The 20,193-nt window shown below is 42.3% G+C and overlaps 1 non-coding gene across 1 annotated transcript; it reads left to right on the top strand.

Moving 5' to 3' along the window:
• Nucleotides 1-8,816: 8,816 nt before the first annotated feature.
• LOC132684492 (small nucleolar RNA U13) lies at nt 8,817-8,920 on the top strand. Its single transcript, XR_009612702.3, has one exon. It is a non-coding gene; the product is annotated as a small nucleolar RNA U13 (small nucleolar RNA).
• Nucleotides 8,921-20,193: the final 11,273 nt, after the last annotated feature.

The raw sequence follows: 20,193 nt of genomic DNA, 5'->3' as shown, positions 1-20,193 counted from the left end.
TTTATTTGTTTTAGTAGGCTCCACATGTAATGCAGAGCTCAAACCCGATCCTGAGATCAAGAGTCATGCACTCAACTGACTGAGCCAGGCAGCCACCCCAAAGGACCATGGTTTTTAGATTTCTTTTTTTAATATTATTTTATTTTATTATTAAAAAGATTTTTTTAATGCTTATTTATTTTTGAGAGAGAGGGCGGAGGCGCAAAGAGAGAGGGGTGACAGAGCCCCCGAAGTGGGCTCTGAGCTGAGAGCAGGCCGCCAGATGTGGGGCTCAAACTCATGAACTGTGAGATCATGACCTGAGCCGAAGTCTGATGCTTAACCAACTGAGCCACCCAGGTGCCGCAATTATTTATTTATTTTAAGTGTTTATTTTATTTTTGAGAGAGAGAGAGAGAAAGAAAATGAGTGGGGGAGGGGCAGAGAGAGGAGGACAGAGTATCCGAAGTGGGCTCCACTCTGACAGCAGAGAGCCCAACTCAGGGCTCGAACTCACCAACCACGAGATTATGACATGAGCTGAAAATCAAGAGTTGGTCGCTCAACAGACTGATCCACCCAGGCGCCCCTGGTTTTGAGATTTCTAGCAGGGCTACCAACAGCCTCCGTGCATTTTTATTGCTCTGGTTTTCACACTATCTTCACTGCCCCCCCCCCCCCCCCGCCCTCGCCCCAGCTTTTGTTCCCAGCTGCTGAGATTCTGCCCAAGCCTGAGTCACCCAGATCCCCACCGTCAGGAGACCAAGGATGATCCAGATGGGCTGATGACCCACAGACGGTTCATTCTCACTCCATGTCCTTCCAATTCCAGTTTTCCTCACCTTCCCACATGGTGTGGTGCCACCAGGCCTTGCAAATGTGGTCATCTGAGTTGGGATGGTTACATCATGGCCGACTCTACCTCCTTAACTTGCGTTCACCTGCAATTTTAATTTGCTGGTACTTGCATTGTCTCATGTCTCCAAAAGTCCTCAGTCACATACTTGAACCCAGGTTCTCATGCGATCCCCACCCTTTTCTTCTGGTGTAAGTTTCACTTCGGTGAACTCTTAGAGTCCCAATAAGAGAATCTCTGGAGTCCAAAGGACTTTGCACCAAATGTGCATGTGGGTGGGAGAGGAGAGGGAGAGAGATTCGTCCCTTTTTGTGGCTTCTTTCCTTCTGTGGCTTCATGTGCCTTGGGAGAGGTGGTTTCTTTCTCTTCCATTCCTTGTCTTCCCCTTGCTCAAAATCATATGCAGGTGGAAGGTAGAGGCCCCGTGGCAAGGGTAAACCTAGTGATGCCTCTTACCCATGCAGAACGAGGTTTGGTTGGCATGTCATTCCAATTTCCTCTCTCTGCTGACTTGTGAAATGCAAAGTTGCTGTGAGATGAAAAAGCGTTCATGTACGTACATCACCCAAGAAAGCTTCATATAGCTGCTTCTTAAGGCAGCTCTGTGTTCTGAACATTTTTAACCCTCTCTGGGATATGACTCCTTTAGAACAATGTTATATAGTGACTTGCTCATACAAAGATGCATTATGCCAACCAACCTGTTTAACCTAGGACATTATTTACACAAGAGAAAAATCAGGCGTGTGTATGTGTGTGTGTGTGTGTGTTTTCTTCCTAGATATAGAACTCATTTTGTCTTAAAATCTGAGTCCCCATTTAAAATGTTTAGGTGACTACTTGGACTTTGCTCTCCACCCGTGTTTTTTTAGGAGCCCTCCTTCTTTGGGACCCTGGAGCAGTAAGCACTTTTGTGCTTGTATCTAAGAGATCAAAATAAAAGTGCCCTCAAGTCCAGGGACAAATGTACTCATCACAAGTGTCCTTGGCCAACAAGGCCAATATTTGTTGACTGAATACATAAGGAAAATATATTGAAGAAAAATATCATTTAGAGTTTTATTATTTTAGTAAAGACTTAGAAATGAAATTTCCAACCATCAGAGCATGAGAGCCCAAGCTCACACAACTATTCCAGAGGATAACTGAGTTCACCTAAGTATAAGCTGCCATTTCTTCCATTCATCCGGGACTGGAGACCAGGGTTCACAAGGTGTATTGAGCATGCCCTGTGTTGACGAGTGCTTGCTTTATTGGTTGATAGTGTTGTGGTGGGAAGTGTATGGGTATGGGTCTGGGCCAAATCATTTTTCCTCTGGCCCGAGCAATAGTCTACGGGTATTCCTATTTAGGTTTTATCCGCAATTAATATTTATAAAGTAAGACTTCATTTGAATACGTTAACCTCTCAGTATAATCTGACTTAATATATATCTTGATTTTTAAAAAATTAACTCAATTTCTTGGTATTTCTTATCGTGTTATCTACATCTTGGCTGTTTTGCAAAATTTCAATACCTTCAGATAAGAGCAAATATAGTAAATTAGTGTGTTTTCCAATTGTTGGTGTTGAAAGCAGTGCCTCGAAGAAAGTTTCAGGAAAATGAGCAAGGACACTGGATTCTGGAAAGGGCATTTGTGTGCAGGAAAGAAATTGAGCGGGGACATGGCTTTGCTTCTCACTAGCTGCATGACTTTGGACAAGTCGTTTAAGCCAACGTTCCCTTCTCAGGGCTGCCTTGCGGACTAAAGAAGATAAAATTTTGAGTTTAAAAGATTTAGCACACTTACATGGAAATAAGCTTTCAGAAGGAATATTATAAAGGGTGCTAGTTGACAGAGGTCAGCTTACGCATTTTTAGTCACATAGAACTCCGGGAACCTCAATACTGTGATTAAATAGAGTCTAGGTGGCCTGTTGATTGGTATAGGACAATACTTAGAGGCACTTTGAACCGGGAAAAGGATGTGTTGGTTCCATACTCTGGACAGAGAACCTTGCATGCACTACCTGTAACCCCCCCGGCTAAACAAACCCTGAGGTGGGACGACCTTGAGGAACACGAGATATTTGGCAAAGCAAAACACTTTATCTTGCCAAGTGGGGTTTACAATGTTAGTGTACGATTGTAGGATTGCAGAGCCAAAGGGCTCTGGACAAAGAGGGGGAGTTCAGGAATTATGGGACAGAAGAAGCAGGAAGAAACTCCAAAGGAATAAGGTGGGTGAAGAGAAAGACTTTGGAAAGAGAATACAAGACTTGATGGCAAAATTTAAGTATTACCAAATGGCTTGTGAGGTAGTCTTTGCTTAAGTGCCTCTTGAAATCTTCAATTTTTTGAAGGATTTTTTGAAGTAGGATTTTTTTTTCTTTTTGGGATGCATTAACATGTTGAGCATGAATTTTTTAAAATGTTTATTATTTTTGAGAGAGAGAGAGACCAAGCAAAGTGGGGGAGGGGCAGAGAGAGAGGGAGACAAAGAATCCGAAGCAGGCTCCAGGCTCTGAGCTGTCAGCACTGAGTCTGACCCAGGGCTCGAACCCACGAACCATGAGATCGTGACCTGAGCTGAAGTCGGACACTTAACCGACTGAGCCAGCCAGGCACCCTGGTTGAGCTCAGGTTGTGATCTCACCGTTCGTGAGTTTGAGCCCCACATTGGGCTCTGGGCTGACAGCTCAGAGCCTGGAACCTGCTTTGGATTCTGTGTCCCCTCTCTCTCTGCCCGGCCCCCACTTGCACTCTGTGTGTGTGTGTCTCTCTCTCAAAAATAAATACACATTTAAAAAAATTTTTTTAAAAAGTAAAAAATGAGCTCTGACTGGAACCTCTTAAGTTGTGCGTCTCTCTCTCTTCCTCAGAAAGCTTCCTTTCAGATGGAAGCGACCAAAAGAAACAGGATGCAGCTTATATGTTTGCTTATATACATACTCTTTGACCCAATCATGTGACCAGAGGGCATGAGGTTCTAGGATTTGCCCAGCTTCAGACACCTACCCAACCGTGGTCAAGGAGCCGTACCTGTTTCTGAAAAAGGTGGGGGGAGGCCGATCAAGGCCATGCAGGTACAATCCTGGGAGAATAATATAGAGTTCTAGTGTGACAGGTTTCTTTTATCCCAACAGCCTTGTGAAGATGTCATCCTACTGTCTTCTGACGGCCAATGGGAAATACGTTGTCAGTCTGCCTGTCCTTCCATTGTAAGTAAACCGTATTTTCCCTTTGATTAAGATTTTTCTCTTTGTCTTTCATTTTCTGAAGTTTCACTCTGATGTCATTAAATACGGATTTATTTTTATTTATTTTGCTCAGGACTCAAGTTTCTTCAATTTGAAGATACATATCTTTCTTCAGGGATGCATGAAAAAAAAAAAAGAGATTGTTGTATAACCATCATAATGGCAAAAATTAAAAATTATCGTGTTGGCAAAGATTTGGGGAAAATTCTGATAAACCATTGATGAAAATTTATAAATTATCGTGGTACTTCTGGGGTCCAATCTGGGGATGCTAGCAAAACAGGATATTGTATAACTTATGATCAAGCAATTATTTTAAAAAAGCAATTATAATTTTAGGTACTGATCCTGGAGAAAACTTGCATTTATGGGAAAAGGAGGCACACATACAGCTGTTCAGCAAAGCCTTGTTTGCCATTGGCAAAAAAAAAAAAAAAAAAAAAAAAGAGAGAGAGAGAGAAAGGGAAAGAAATTAATAAAAATGTCCACTAATAGGAGAATGAGTAAATCAATGATGGTATGTTCATAAATAAAATTTTGAACAGCAGTTAAGACAAAGTGAAACATATATGCCTACACCAGATAAACACATTTGGAAGACAAATGAGGAATAGAAAAAGCAAATAGTAGATGGTAACTGCAATCTGATGCCCTCTGTGTACTTTTTAACCACCCACAGTATTATATTTCCACAGTAAGCAGAAACCATGAGCTCTCAAATGCTCTCTATAATGGAATCAACTTTTAAAAAATGACAACAAAATGAAAACCTATCCAAGAAATATCCAAGAAATATCTATCCCCCTAGAAGTCAAAAGGAAGATCTGAAATGATTCCTGGTTTGAAGAAATAACAAAAATTAAGTAAACAGAAATTAAAACCTGTATAGAAACGGTCAATATTATTAGCCAGACACAAATGTGTTTGGAGGGATAAGTGGGAGACTAGTGATCAGCCTCGGGTCTCTCCAAGGTCACAGGTCTTAGAAAATAGAACCTTTTCCCTGAGTCCATTTTGGACCTGGCTGGTGCTGTGGCTTCAGCAGGTGTCTGACATGGGGACAAAGGCGTAGAGTTAGAGTATATCCTCCTTCCCAACCTTCCTATAGTAATAGGTAGGAAAGCACAGTAGAAGATAATGGAATGTTGTAGAATGTGGAGGGATGTAAAATGGGCAGTATTAGGAGAGGGAGGCTCAGAGTACAGGAGAGTGAGGGCATCCGAAACAGTCTTGTGCTGGGGTCTGGGTGGCCAAGCACAGGCAGATGTCTGTAGCTCCAACAAGGCCGTGGCTCTGTGTCCTTGAGCGAGCACAGCCCGACCCAGCCAAGTTTCAAAGGCAAGTGGGAATACGGGGGTAATGCCAGAGGAAGTCTGCTCAAGGTGTGGGGCTGGGGGGTGAGGGAAACCAGAGATTAGGGAGGAAGAATGCTGGACTCCAATGAGATACAGCTCAGAAGCCCATACCTCCACAAAGAAGGATCAGGCCACATGCTGTCCCAAGGCAGCTGGAAGGTGAGGCCAGGGGAGGCCACTTCTCTGGGCAAGTGGCAATAACAAGGCAGGGGAATTGAACTACACAGAGCCTTCAGGTACAAATGTTTCTCCTGCCTAAACTCAGGTGCTAAACGAACAACAAAATGAGAACCTCTACTATGAACACTTTTCAATGATAGATATGAGAGGCCATTACATTCCTGGGAATGACACCAAGGGGTGCCATGACAGACAAATTAGTGGGTCAGTCCCACTCAGATCCAATAAGGAAACTTAATATTCCTTTGGCCCATTTTAGATTTTGGCAAAGCCAGACCTCGTACTCAGAGCTTGCTTGGCTCTATCCTCCATATCATCCAGAAGATACAGTTATTACAGAAAGCAAAATTGGGGCGCCTGGGTGGCTCAGTCAGTTAAGTGTCCGACGTCGGCTCAGGTCATGATCTCACGGTTTTTGAATTCGAGCCCCGTATTGGGCTCTCTGCTGTCAGTGTGGAGCCTGCTTCGGATCCTCTGGTCCCCTCTCTCCCTGCCCCTCCCCTGCTGGTTCTCTCACTTTCTCTCAAAATAAATTAAAAAAAATAAATAAAATTTTTAAAAAAAGGAATGCAAAGTTGAGAAGCCAACACATTGGTGTGTATTAATTCATGTAAACTTTGGATATTAGCACAGAAATGTAATGACTAGAAATTACCAAATTCTCTGTGTTTGTCTGTTGTGGAAATAAAACCCCCTGGGGATGGATGAAAAATATCTGGAAATTACTTGAAACCGGTGGATAACTAAATGGATGTTATAACTAAAACGTGCTATAATCCAACTGTATTTTTTTGTCTTCTAAGGGTTGGCTTTGGCAAGCACCGTGCAGTGAATATGCAAAAAAAAAAAAAAAATTACATAAAGCCCCCAAAGCTGTTTTATGTAAACTTCCTGACTGGGGGATTTTTGACCATAATCTTTGGTATATTAACTCTGATAATTCTGTATGTTAATTGATTTCATGTTCTGACATTTTGACTGGTTTGGGGAAAACTGAATTGTCCCAAGGTTGAACCCAGAGTTGTGCTGGTAAATGTTTAACGGCTGGCTCTTTGGGTGGAAAGCCCTGATTTGCAGTGTTTGCCAATTTCCGTGGCAGAAATATGTCCACCATGGCTGATTGCAAGCCATGCGCGTGATGTCACTGAATGCAGAATCGGGAGCCATGTATACCGCCGACCCTTGTAAGTTGGCATAGGCCACTGTATGTACCCAAGGGCGTGTGTGAGACTGCAGTTTTTTACTAAAACTTCTGCCCCATAGATAGACAAAGGCACTAGTGAAAGAAAAAATATATAAAGGGAAAATAAAATAAATTCAAGTTGGGAGCTCAAATGGTGATAATTGACAGTGGATTTCTTTTTAAGAAGCGGTATTTGTGCATATTCCGCATTTTATTATCTTTTATTATGCGAACGAGGTATCGATGTATCACACTGAGTGTTCGGAACTCTGTTTCATTGGTGTTCTCCTAGACGAAGGCTAGGGCTTCTTCCCTTCCAGATGTTGGTGTGAAGTCAGCATGACCCAAGAATCAGTGGCACTTGCGTACCGTGAAGCCAGTTTCGGGACGGCTGAGCTGAGGTTCAAGACAGAAGAAAAAATATGGAGCCTTCTGAATTTGGGGGAGACAACGCAATTTAGACCCATGGTTTGGTATGATAATATAGTGGGTTTTTAAAAAATTAATATTAATGAGGGGCGCCTGGGTGGCTCAGTCGGTTGAGTGTCTGACTTCGGCTCAAGTCGATCTCGCGGTCCGTGAGTTCAAGCCCCACATTGGGCTGTGTGTTGACAGCTCGGAGCCTGGAGCCTGCTTCGGATTCTGTGTCTCCCTCTCTCTCTCTGTCCCTCCCCCACTGGCTCGCTCTCTCTCTCTTTCTCAAAAATAAGTAAACATTAAAAAATTTTAAAAAATTAAATTACATTGATAGTAATACAAACAAGGAAAATTGGTTGTTGAACAAATGAAATGGATTAATAAACTCTTCTGTAAGGGCAGGGCAAGAAGAACTTATTAAAATAGAGGTGAACTGGAAATCTCAATAAGAATTATAAGCATTTTTTAAGGGAGGCTTTATCTGTTCTGTCCCTACAGTGATTCACGCTGTTGGACATTTTTGCTATCATCCTGCCAAATTCTAGTCAGAATGTGGAAGAAGCTGATTTGTAAAACTGGAGCCTGTGGCTTCTAAAGCTATTCTCCAGTGAAAAAAACAAATGCCCTTGGAGGATAGTTGATTTCATATTTCTGGGCAGGGAAAAAAATCAGGATTAGTTTGCAGCTCCTGGATGTTGAAAGAAAACAAGGTTGCCTTAGGGTATCAGAGAACCGTGGTCCATAATGATGTAAAATAAATAGATAAATAAAAAAGATAAAACAGAACTGGCCGAGAAACATACCTGGTCTCTGAAATTGTTTACTTAAAAAGCTGTGTGCTGATGACTACAAATTATGTGAGGCCTACACTTGAGGTTTTAAAACCAACAGCTGGAAAATGCCAGATGCTAGTTTTCTCTATGAAGAGATGGGCTGGTAGCAGGAGGGTGTCAGAAGGGGTATCGCAGGACATTATCAGTGTGCCAAAGATCTCCGTGAGATGCGGTTGGCTTGATTAGCCAAGGATGCCAGCAGATTGGAGAGAACCAGGATTTCTGGATATTCCAGCAATGACCTGTAAGAGTTCTTTGCCTCATCTTTCCAGTAGTAAATCACCATCTTCCCTAAGCGTTGCCAGCAGCGTTTGCACGGTGGATAGAGGCATCCCCCGGAATTGACACGAAGTTTAATCAACTAGCCAGCAGATGTGCACTATTGCAAATTATGTCGTGTTGTGCTGGCCATTTATCCAACAAGGATCCACTGTGCACAGGCAGGGGCTCTACATCCTATTTCTGTATCACTTTTATTACCGTGTGGCTATGTGCCTCGGATAGCAAATCGGAGCCAGCTTCTCTACCTGACTAAGCCTCACCCGAAGGGGAGAAAATCCTACAGGTGTCACAAAACGTTAAATGGACACTGATGAACAAAAAATTTTGAGTGGGCAATACCAAACAAAAAAAAAAAAGCATGCTGGTAAAAAAGTATCAAAGGTATTTAAAAAGGAAAACGATAAATTAAAGGGAAAATATGCCATAATAATGTAAATTTTAACCGAGCTTTTCTTTCTAAGGAGATTTTAAAATTAAAGAAGGAAAAGAGATCCTTTTGTAGTTCGTAAGTGTGACGATTGGATGTTCACGCCGTTGTGTGACATGCGCCTCCCTTAAACCTTGTTACGATGTCGGCACATTACCCGTCTGATGTGGAAAAAAAAATAAAGAAAGAAGGAAAAGAAATAAGTGAAGGAACAGAAAGTACAATGATAAGGAGTAAGTTTGGTCATAAATATATGAGGGAAAAGACGCTTGCATTAAAAACAACCAAAAGTACCAAAACCAAGTGGAAAATGGGTCAACACCATGCGGGTTGATGTGTCTGTAAGTAAGAATTAAAGGTATGATGAAACCAGTGAAGAAAAGGTCATTTAACACCAGTTGGTGCCTCTGATAACATCCCGCTCTTAGCAAAATTTGTATCTGAGACAAGCAAAATTTGTATCTGAGACACATACTGTGGTTTATTCTACAAAATTGGAATGGGACCAACTAACAACAGATTTATCATCAAGAAAGGATGGGACAGTTGCCCGGCATATGCAAGTTAGGGGGTCAAACCACTTTCCCCAAAGGAGGTGGTAATGGAGGTGTGCTTTGGGCAAGAAGTCAGCAGCGCTGTGGGACAGTCTGATGGATGTGTGATGGAGGCACCCGGTGAAGACACAGTGGGAATAAGGGAGGAACAAAGGAAAGAGGGTGTTGGCTTTGTAGAACACATAGATCCAAGGGGGGGGGGGGCTTCAAGCCTGTGGGCACCACCCATGGTCAGTGTCAATGACTTGGGGTTGGCAAGTTCTCTTTGTTTAGACTTCTCCGCCATGGGGGTCACCGTGAGGATTACAAGTCAGATGGGATTCGTAGTAATGGAGAAAGTCTACTGCTCTAAATAAACTGTCCTTGCTCCCACCATCTCTGAGGGACAAGTGGGACTCCTAGAGAGAGGGTAAAAAGGGAGGCTGTCAGCATATGAACATCCCTCCTTTACTGACTCTTTAAATAACTGAACAGAACGTGTAGCAATTTGAGGGATATTGTTCTGGACACCACTGAACACCTACTGCATGGATGTACGTGAAAAAAAAAAATCCAGAAGGCTCTTTCTCTAGGCCTTCTATAAGCAGGAGAAACAGGGATATTTGCAGGTGGTGAACAGCAACTCGAAGAGAAGAAAAGGCTGACTTATTGGTGATTGTTGAGCAAGGCTGGGTTGTCAGCCCCGTTATGTACACTCAGAAAAACTTAGGGCTATTTTGAAGAGTTCAAATTCTTTGCTTCACGGATCGGGGACTTGAAGTCGTTTTTGGAACAGATATGTAAATGCTGTCTCCTTTCTGTAGTCATAGGCTGGTGAATCGATAATCCGAATAATGTTCTACTTACAAATGCACTCATTCCTACCCTCACTCTCCCACTTCCCTTCTTTGCTTCTCTGTTCATACTGAATGGTTTATATTATGTAGTTTTTTGATGATGCCCCACTGCTTCCTGGTTCTTGCCATCACTATCTGACCCTTATGTGGCCCAGCTGTGGCTTTCCCTCTAGGTCCTGGGCCATGGCTTCTACTTGGCACTGAGGATCTGGGCCATCTGCTTGGCTTTGCTCCTCTGACTAAATTCTAATACCCATGGGCCTCCATGCCCCCATCCCAAGACACAAGTGGACCAGATTACTCATCTCTCTCATCGTGGGTCAATCTTTCTCTGTTCTCTTATATTGCAGAAAGAATTTTGCTTGAATTAATTCTTCACTAATATTAGTGTAACACAGAATGGATCCTACAGTTTCTTACAAGAGCGGGTGAAGTTTTGGAATAAGAAATGTTCCCATGCATAGGCGTCATCTGAGTCTGTAAGAGAGCTCATGTTCTAAAACAATTCCTTAGAACCACAGACCTGTAGAAGGAGTATAGACATCAGTCTATAGTCCAACGAGCCTAATTTAACAGGGGAAAGAAAAAAACAAGTTCCAGAGAGGGTAGATGAATTGCCATGAGTCTCTCAGAAAAGCTTCACTGGCAGCCACACTTCCTGGCCCACTGTTCGAGACACTTTCTATCATTAAGAATGCTTTAGGGGGCGTCTGGGTGGCTCAGTCGGATAAGCGTGCGACTTTGGCTCAGGTCACAATCTCACAGTTTGTGAGTTCGAGCCCTGCCTCGGGCTCTGTGCTGACAGCTCAGAGCCTGGAGCCTGCTTCAGATTCTGTGTGTCTCTCTCTCTCTCTGCCCCTCCCCGACTTGTGCTCTGTCTCTGTCTCTCAAAAATAAATAAATGTAAAAAAAAAAAAATGAAAAAAAGAATGCTTTAGTAAGGTACATCATTCTGGAGATCGTGAGGACAACTTTGAGTAGGGAGGGAGGCAGAAAAAACATCTAGGAGGCTGTTGTGAAGGTCCAGGAAAGAGATGATGAGGGAATGGAGGCTAATGTTGAAGGAGTAGACAGTCATTCATTCATTGGACTCGAATTTCCTCACCTGCAAATGACACAAAGATCCATCTACCCCATCTGTACCATTCCCAGGGATCAACCATTCCAAGCCGAGGTCATATTGTATATACGGAGCCATGAAAGGGATCTCCAGGTGGTTCAGTACGGGTAGCATGTAGGATGCATGTAGGAGCAAAGGGGGAGATAATCCACTCTGTGGAATTAGAGTTTCCTCGCAAAGTCTGCAACAGATGTTCATTGCACCCAAGGGCTCAGCCCTTGGGAAGTTTCCAGAGGAGGATCCGGCACAGCTACTGAAAGCTCCACCTAAAGAGAATGCAAACACAACGACCACAGCTTCCGTCTGAGAACCGGGAGCCATAGCACAGTGGGCAGAGGAGGCGATGATGGAGGCCATGGGGGGACACCTGGAGCAGGGAGGAAGTGGGTGTCCCAGACCATGGCCAAGAGCAGTCCTGAGAACAGGGGGAATAGCGCCGAGGAAACAGGAGGGTCTGAGGCTGCCCCACTGGATGGAGCACACACTCGTTCACAGAGTCTTAAATGTATTTATACGTCAGAGCCAACTCAGCATGCACTGGACACTGTTAAGTGTTTACTCGCAATGAGCAATGCTTCCGAATGTGGTTTTCAGAACAAACCGATCGTTCCCATGCCCGGCCGAGCCACTTACCCATCAGCACAGACCATATAGCCACCATTTCTCCCGTTGCACTGACATGTGTTAAGGATTTACTGAGCTACGCCCTATTAGGTATTTCATAAGCTGATAGGCTACCTTATTGAGTCATACTTCAAGCTCTTTAAACATATCATATTTTAGACGAGAAGAAAAGAAGCTCCGGAGACCCGCCCAGAAGTCACATAGCTGACATTTAGAGGATCTGAGATTCTGACACATGGGCAAGCCCTCTTTTCCCGGTAAATCTCAGAGAGCTGATGCTGCCTGGTGTCCGCCTCCGAGGCTGCCAGGCCTTGGGGTTCCTTCCCTCAGGGACGGGTGATTCCCGCTGTTGCTGTCCCCTCCCCCGTGGAAGTGGCTGACCTGCTCCTACATGCTGCTCCTACATCGTCTGCTCTTTGGAGCAAGACCAAAGATCAGAGGCCCCAGCTTCACATGGGAATTTGTACTGACCGAAACACTGGTTCTCACACTTTCCGGCCTTGCTCCTGATTTGGGCCACAGCCTATTCTCCCCACGTATGCTCCATCATCTGTCTCGTTCATCTTAATTAAAAAAAAAAAAAAAGTCATCATTTATTGATGGCTTACTGTGGGCCAGATACCGAACTTTAGCTGTATTTAATTTTCACACAGCCCTTTGAGACACATCGCTTTGTTATCCAAGTTTTAGAGAAGAAGAAATAAATCAGCCCAGCGACGTTAATAAGTCACTCAAGGTTCCGTAATTAGTCAGGAGTGAAGCTGGGATTTGAACCCAGCAGACCGGACCCTGGCTTTGTTGACTTCCGTATTGACCTGCCATCCCCTGAGGTTCTTGATTTTGCCACCTTGCCTGACTCCAGACACTGACCACAGCTCTTGCAACCCAGAGGAGGCTGGGGAAGGCAAGTTAGATGTGTGCCCAAGAAGAAAACCTGATTTTCATGAACAATAAACTGTCCCTGCCACGTTCCCCTTCTGATGAGTAACAGCCTGCATCTTCGTGCTTTAACTTTCTTCTTCAGTTTGCTTTCCTGAGTTTTCCAGGGCTCAACTGTTAGGTATTTATAGTTTTCTACTTTATCGAGTGGGTTTGTTCTTTTAGGCCTGTGGAAGGTGGCAGGAAAGAAATTAAGTACGTGAGTGATAGTACAAAGAATGTACAATAAAGTATAAGAGGATGCCTGATTCTTCATCCATCTGTGGAAGGGAACATGGGGAGATAGTAGGTTGTTGGGTTTTGAAGAAAGGGCTACATTTGGGTAACGTGCCGGATCGTACAGGAGTTAGGATGCACCCTGGACGTTGCTCACTTCTTTATTGATATTTCTATAATTGTAATCTGGGTAACCAGATACCCTTCATGAGACTAGGCACATGATAGATGTAGATGACTGAGGAAGGGAACATCCATGCTTATCTGGAATTGTAGTTACGGGTTTTTTTTCATGAAGACAGAGCCAATAAAAGTCACTGTATTTATAAACATTCCATATAAAAAAAGGCAGGGTCTTTCTCATTTCCCTTGAAATGTTATTCTTCATTCTCCCTTCAGTCTTGAATAAAGATTTCTTGACTTGGGGGCACCTGGGTGGCTCAGCTGGTTGAACATCTGACTTTGGCTCGGGTCATGATCTTGCGGTTTGGGAGTTTGAGCCCCTGGACTGATTGTGATTCTCTCTCCTTTCCTCTCTCTGTCCCTACTCCACTTGCCTGTGCACACCCTCTCTCTCTCAAGGAAAAATAAACTTCAAAAATTAAAAAAAAAGAAAAGAAAACGAGATTTCTTGACTTGAATTTCATTAGTAAAACTTGTCAGGTTAATTAATGGAAATTCATGTATCGGACAAATGTATAATATTGAAAAAAGAATTAAAGCTTTGTTTGTTGTTACTGAGTAATCTCCAACACCTGAATGAAGAAAGCGAGGTCCAGGGAAGTTAAAGGAAGTCCTGGTTGAAATTCATAGCAATGCCTGCTCAATTTCAGATGGAGAGTAATGGGAAGACTTTGCTCCCTTCCCAAAGAGAGAGCCAACCCTTTTGTGTTTGTTTTGTTTTGAGAGAAAGCCAAGTCTTCTATGAGAGCCACATAATTGGGTTTCTACTCAGGAACTTCTGAGAAAGAAAAAAAAAAATCAAAATAAATCTCCTTAAAGAAAAATATGCCTGCAGTTCCAATATGAACTTGTTTGCATGAGACGGTAATCTTCTCTTGTGTATTATGAGAACGAAGGATGAGGGGGGAACGTGTTAAATATCACCTAAGCAAATAAAAGAGACAAGTAAGATCTAAATTTCAAGAAATTGGGGTTGCGAAGGCAACCGAAATCAGCACAGAGGCTGCTGGAGAGAAGTGAGTAGAGGGGCAGCTGGGTGGCTCCTTTGGTAGAGCATCCGACTCCAGCTCTGTCATGATGGGTCATGATCAGTCATTATCGGTCATGAATGGTCATGATCTCACAGTTGGTGAGTTTGAGCAGCATCAGGCTGCTTGGGATTCTCTCTCTCCCTCTGTCTCTGCCCCCCCCCCCGCCCCACCTTCAAAATAAATAAATAAACTTAAAAAAAAAGAGAGAGAGAAGTGAGTAGAAAGGTGTCCCTCTGGTAGCGGATGTCAACAATGCACTTCCTGTAGATCAGGGCTGGCACAAGAGCATTTCTTGCACGTATCAGGGGCTGAAGGATCTGGGAAGTGGGGTTGGGGACTGAATGGAGACTATGTGGGAGAGCGAAGGTAGTGACAATGCATGGTAGAAACTTACACATCAGGCAGAGGGCTAAATTTTTTATTATTAGAAAATACATGATCTTTGATGCTAAAGAACATCAACAAAGAAAATGCATGATGGAAAGCAAGCAAAGGCAAATCTCAGAAAACACCAAAACAAAAAAATGAAACAAACAAAAGACCACCTTAAAACCTAAACAACAAAAATGGGAACTTCCCAAAAACAGACAGGAGAATCCAGCTAGTCAATGCTGAGGATAATAAAAAGTAGTTGACCAAGAATCATGGAAAGATAAAATAATTTAAAAAATCAACAGAATTTATCAGATTAACAATATTTTGTTTAAAATAAAATGAACATTTTAACCAAATATTTTGTCTTGAGTTAAAAGAAAAAAAAACCTCTTTAAAATTTTTTTTCTAATGTTTACTTATTTTTGAGAGAGAGAGAGAGAGAGAGAGAGAGAGAGAGAGGAGGGGCAGAGAGACAGGGAGACACAGAGTCCCAAGCAGGCTCCAGGCTCTGAGCTGTCAGTACAGAGCCGGATACGGGACTGGAACTCACGAACCTTGAGATCTTGACCTGAGCTTAAGTTGAACATGTAACCGATTGAGCCACCCAGTCACCCCAAGAAAAAAACAAACTCTTAAAAAACAAATTGCCCCTATGAAGGGAGATTCCCAAGCAGAAATACAAAAACCCAAGGGAGGAGATACAATGTGAGCTGTCCAAAAGAAAAAGAAGAAAATAAAAAGCAATTACTCTATACAAAGCAACCTTGTAACACCCCGTTGGTTTGCAAACTCCTTGGGAGCTTCTCAGGTGTAATGTGACACTGGGCCCTGAATGCAGAGGGCAGGGAGAGAAGAGAAAGCAAGAGGCAGGCCAGCCACTCCAGGCTGGTAGGTGGCCGCTTCAATACGGAAGGAAACTTACGAATGAGGCCTGTCTTGGTAGGCAGCAAAACGAACGGATTTTTTTGCGCCCGCTTGCCAAACCTTAAAAGTTTACACAGAGAGAGGCCTTAGTTGGGTTTGGTCACACATACCCTGCAGGTGTCCTCAATACCACCTCGCTATTTCTTGGCGCAGCGTCTGGGAGCGGGAAATGCACAGAGAAGCGCATTCCGAGGACGGGGGTGGGGGGTGAGGAACTCTGAGTGCCCAGGTCCAGCTCACAGGTCAGCCGGCAGTTCTAATCTCTCCACGACCTTCTCCAACACACCCTCGTTTTCCTTTTAATCAGTAAGTTCCGTCAGCGAATGTTTGTAAGTTCCAGCCGAGTCAAAACGGCCTCAGGCATCCCCAAGAAGGGAGGGGCAAGTTCAGACCAGTGTCACCTCATCTTTCCCACAAACCTTCTGAGGAAGAAATACACACCAAAAATTAACAACTGCAAACTGCAAAACTCAAGAAGGTTTAGTAATAAAATAGAGCAAAGTCCCAGTATACTTCTTATATTACTAAATGTGAATAGGTTCAAATCACCTATTAAAAACTATTTTCAGATTAAACCACAAAGCAAACTATACCAGCAAAACATCTAAAATAGAGTGATTCAGAAAAACTAAAAATAAAAGGAAGGGCAAAGTTACACTGAAACAGGTCCCCACCTCGACTGAGAAAAGACCGGCACTGTCACGATCTCAGTATCAAACAAGAATATTAGGTCATGCCAAAGAGTATTAAGTGAGACTAGTGCTTTTTATATAACAGTAGTGTGGGCTTGATTCAAAAGTAATGAATATCTACTCACAAAACAATATAACGTTAACATTTGTTACACTGAAACTACAGGATATGAAAGCAAATAATGATCAAAGTATAGTAGATGGCTTTGACTTCTCTCATCCATAACAGAGCAAGTAGGCAGAAAAAAGAAGCCAGAGTATAGAAATCTTAGTAACACAATTAGTGAGATAGATGTCGTTGTCACGTATGGATGTAATTAACGGATATTATTCCTGAAAATATAGGTGACTATGGAAGATCAAGAAAATTGACCATTTCCTAAACACATACAGGGGGGCAACAGGTACATGAAACGATGCTCACCATCACTAATCATCAGGGAAATGCAAATCAAAACCGCAATGAGATATTATCTCACACCCGTTAGATGTCTATTCTCAAAAAGATAAGAGATAGCAAATATTGGTGAGGTTGCAGAAAAAAGGGAAACCTTGTGCACTGTTGGTGGGAATGTGAACTGGTACAGGCACTCCGGAAAACAGTATGGAGCTTCCTCAAGAAATTAAACATAGAATTACCATATGATCTGGCATTCCCACTTCTGAATATATAGACAAAGGAAACAAAATGGCCATCTCAAAGAGATGTGTACTCCCCTGTTGCAGCATTCTTCACAGTGGCCAAGATATGGAAACAACTTAAGTGTCTGTCCATGGATGGATGTATATAAAAATGTCACACACACACACACACACACACACACACACACACACGAATATTATTCAACCATAAAAAGAAGGAAATCCCGCCATTTGTGACAAGATGGATGAACCTGGAGGCCATGATGCTAAGAGAAATAAACCACACAGAGGAAGACAAATAAATAGTTTGTGGGATCACCTATATGTGGAAAAAAAAAATCGAGCTCATAGAAACAGAGTGGGATGGTGGTTGCCAGGGTCTGGAGGGTGGGGAAGCTGGGGAGATGTTAGCCAATACAAACTTCCAGTTATAAGACGAATAAATTTTGGGGATCTAATGTACTACATGATGACTATAATTAATAATACTGTTTTGTAGACTTGATATTTGCTAAGATAATAGATCTCAGTCTCATAAAAAAAAGAGGGGATAATTAACTCTGTGAGGTAACAGATATTAATTAGCTTGATTGTGGGAGTCATTTCACAATGTATACATATATCAATTATCACACTGTATGCTTTAAAGATAATTTGCATTTTATTTGTTAAGTATACCTCACTAAAGCTGGAAAACAATCCTTAAGTTCCACAATGCAAAAGAAACAAAAAAAAGCAAAAGAAAAAAAGAAAAAGATTAATAATGATGAAACCCAGAAAGACCTTTTCCTTCTCCAATTTATTTATTTATTTATTTATTTATTTATTTATCAAAAATTTTTAATGCTTATTTATTTTTGAGAAAGAGAGAGAGATTGGGAAAAAGAGCAAGCAGGGAGGAACAGAGGGAGAGGGAGACACAGAATCCAAAGCAGGCTCCAGGCTCTGAGCTGTCAGCACAGAGCTGGACATGGGGCTTGAACCCACAAACTGTGAGATCATGACCTGAGCCGAAGTCTGACACTTAACCAACTAGCCACCCAGGCACTCCTCCAATTTAAAAATACCACCGCAGCCTACTAAAAATAAAATTAAGAATTTAAATCCTGGGTGGCTCAGTTGGTTGAGCATTGGACTCTTGGTTTCAGCTCAGGTCATGATCCCAGGGTCGTGGAATTGAGTCCTGTGTAGGGTTCCACACTGGGAATGGAGGCTGCTCAAGATTCTCTCTCTCTCTGCCTCCCCTGCCACCCCCCGCTCTCCCTCTCTCAAATAAAATTTAAAAATTAAAAAAGGAGGGTGCTTGGCTGACTCAGTTGGTGAAGCAGGTGACTCTTGATTTAGGGTTTATGGGTTGGATCCCCACATTGGGGGTAGAGCCTACTAAAATTTTTTTTTAAAGTAAAAAAAAAAATACCACCACCATCATATCTCTCTCAAATAATTTTTGGTTAAAGAGGAAATAGAAACCAAAATTTCAGTGTTTTGAGAAAACAATAAAAATACTACAAATCATAAGGGATACAGCTAAGAAGCCTTAAACTCTAATTTCAAGAAAAAAAACAAAGAATGAAAGTAAGTGAAATAAACACTTTACTCAAATGTTCAAAAGTAAACAGGTAATCCAAAGAAACGCAGAAGAAAGGAACAATGAACATAAAGGCAGAAACTGACCAAGTGGGAAAGGGAAAACCAAGTGTTTTCTGAGTGGTCCACAGAGAGCTTAAATAATGATTGCGCCCCAGGCCAAAAATGTGGCACAAGCTTTCCTCAAACTGAAGAAAAATACCAAGGTAATTGATGTTGTCAAATGAAATTCACTGCCAATTGGCAACCTGATGGATTAGGAAGAGAACGTGTTTAGCCAACATTTATCGAATTTGTTTCGGTGCTTTGCCAGAGCACCAATACAATGCCAATGATGCTGTGGGCTGAGAAGAAATTCATTAAAATTCAAGGAACCAAAACACCTTTCTCAAAGGTATTTGAAAAATGCCAGCCTTTCACCTCACTCAATTTTAATAGACTGGTTCTGTGATTGGATAGTTTGGGGCAAAAAACTAATTTTATGTGTTATGCTGACTGATCATGGAGTGTCCAGTTTCAACATTATTTCTGGGCGTTTTTGTGAGGGTGTTTCTGGGTGAGATTAGTATTTGAACTGGTGACTCAGGAAAGCAGATTGCCCTTCCCAGTGTGGGTGGGCACCATCCGTTTTGTTGAAGGCTCGGAAAGAACCAGAGGCAGGGAAAGAAGGAGTTTGCCTTTCTTTTTTCTACCTCACGGTTGAGCTGGGACATCTCATCTCATCTCAGGCCCTCAGATTGTGATATACATGATCTGCTCCCTTGGTTCTCAAGCCTTTGGACTTGGACTGAATGAAACCACTGGCTTCCCTGGGTCTCCACCTTGCAGAGAGCAGATCCTGGGACTTCTATGCCTTCACAATCCTGTGAACCAATTCTTCATAATTTATTTCCTCTCATATATATGTACCTCATTGGTTCTGTTTCCTGGAGAGCCCTGACTAATGCACGACAAACTGTATTCCGTTTATGGGGAGTAATAGTTCTGAGTAGCATATTAGGAAACTCTGGTAAGGATTCTACCTTTCCAAGCAAACAAGTTTCTACAGTATCTCCTAAAGTGATTTGACCACAGAATCCTTTTTACACATAACATCTCTTAATACTCCATGGAGCACAGGTTGGGATATGCTGTCTTAGAGTTTGCTCATTTTATAAGAGTAGATTAGGAAAGCTGCAAAATATTCTTTTTAAGAATACCATCGATATGTATTCACTCAGTGGTCAACCCTCTAATATGTATCAGTAGCAATTTATCTTAATTGTCTAACATGACCTTAAAAAAGCTAATTTGTGAATTTCCTTCTCCAGGAAGGAAAGGTCCTCTTCCTGCCAAATTCTTTCTCAAGGTATTGATGTTATCTGGAATGCAGTGAAAATTTATTGACCTTTGCTGATGATTATAACCTTTGTAGCTAAAAGGTGACTTAGAAGGGAAGGATTAGAAACAAGAAAAAAGCTCTTAGAAAATAAACACTGAAGATGCATATCAGTTTCTAAATAAAGCTAGACTTCTACAGATTGTTATTAAAGTCTAGAAATCAAATAGTAAGTCTTACAAAGGCTTTCCTTTTTATATTATAAAGTAGTTCTGAGAACAACTACCCAAAGCCATCATCTCTAAGAGCACTCAGACCAGGTGAGCCAGCACAGGCCTGGGGCACACAACTGGGAAAGGGAACAGACCCTCCTTCTGCTCCTGGCCCCAACATGGGGCT

Source organism: Panthera onca, chromosome C2, assembly GCF_046562875.1.
Source record: "Panthera onca isolate mPanOnc1 chromosome C2, mPanOnc1 haplotype 2, whole genome shotgun sequence".
NCBI classification, from domain to species: Eukaryota; Metazoa; Chordata; class Mammalia; order Carnivora; family Felidae; genus Panthera; species Panthera onca.
The sequence above is the reverse complement of the archived record's forward strand: the minus strand, read 5'-3'. Positions and strand labels throughout refer to the sequence as shown.